The following is a 1,285-nucleotide window of genomic DNA, read 5'->3' on the forward strand; positions in this document are numbered from 1 at the left end:
GAGAGAAGACACATGATCACGTGGCCTAGAGTGTCCATGTCTTCATATTAACAACATTAGATCATAGCTTGTTAACACAAGGTACTCACAGAGATCAAAGGAACATATTATAAGGAGATGAACTCCTATGTGGTGATTGCTGCTACAGATTTTCGATATTAAACCAAGTCTGGTCATAAGAAAGAAAATAGATACAATACTGATGTAGTAAGCAGAATATAGATCACTGGATAAGATAAGAGGACAGCTTTGTTCCTAAGCTGATTCATGGACGAAAGCAAAAGCAGCTGCATATAGTAAAAGGAAATTGATCACACATGATCATTGATCTTGGAGTTGTGTAAAAGACAATCCAATAACAGTCCATATACATATGAGAATTTATAAAGAAATTCCTTGTGCTTATACTAAACCTAAAGGAGGTTAGTAAATATAGAATGAAATCTATGTGGATGACTGACTAAAAACAAAAAAAACGTCCAGCACACCAGCTAAGAGCATCCGGCTCTCTGGCCAAAAGCGTCCAGCCCTCAGGCTATAAGCGTCCGGCTCTGTCCATCCAAGGGCGTCCGGCCCCTTCTACCAAGGACGTCTGGCTCATATCCTTTGATCACGGCTAGTATAAAAGATCAACCAACAGGTTGTAATCCGACATAAGATCCCTTAAGGATCCGGCATAGCAAGAATAGTTTACTGCTGCTGTATAACCTGCAGAAGACTTTGTCGTGAGGTTAAGAGGAGATATTATATCTACCCTTCCCGGTCGGATACCAAAAGTGTTGTAAGCCCGTGAAGTCAAGATCCATGACCTAATAATATATACTTAGCATGTGTTATGATCCACAGAAACTAAGGTCATGAGACGCCATCATATGGCATTACCTAAGGCAAAGGAATCAATGTCCATATCCATGAGTGTGTTCGGCTTAAGAGCCACAGCAATGATCATTGATCTTGAACACTCATGAGACAATTAGTAGACATGTATAGACGTGGTCTATGAACTGGACATGGATCAGCCAGATTGAAACATGGTCAAATGGTAAATATAAATCGCCAAAGTAAAGAGTTTGAAAGTAGACAAACACGTCTAGACCATGGACACATGCAAAGCACGTTTTATAAATACCAACAAGTGATCCCCGAGGACATTGTGATTCATATTGTTTAGCACACATGCTTTACCGGGACACTCAATGTCAAAGGACATGAGAAACGACGTAAGAGGTCTAAGTGGTCTCAATTACGGTTCAGTAATGAAACTGACCGATTACTCCCATCCTAT

The sequence above is a fragment of the Brassica napus genome, unplaced genomic scaffold (genome assembly GCF_020379485.1).
Source record: "Brassica napus cultivar Da-Ae unplaced genomic scaffold, Da-Ae ScsIHWf_1084;HRSCAF=1548, whole genome shotgun sequence".
NCBI classification, from domain to species: Eukaryota; Viridiplantae; Streptophyta; class Magnoliopsida; order Brassicales; family Brassicaceae; genus Brassica; species Brassica napus.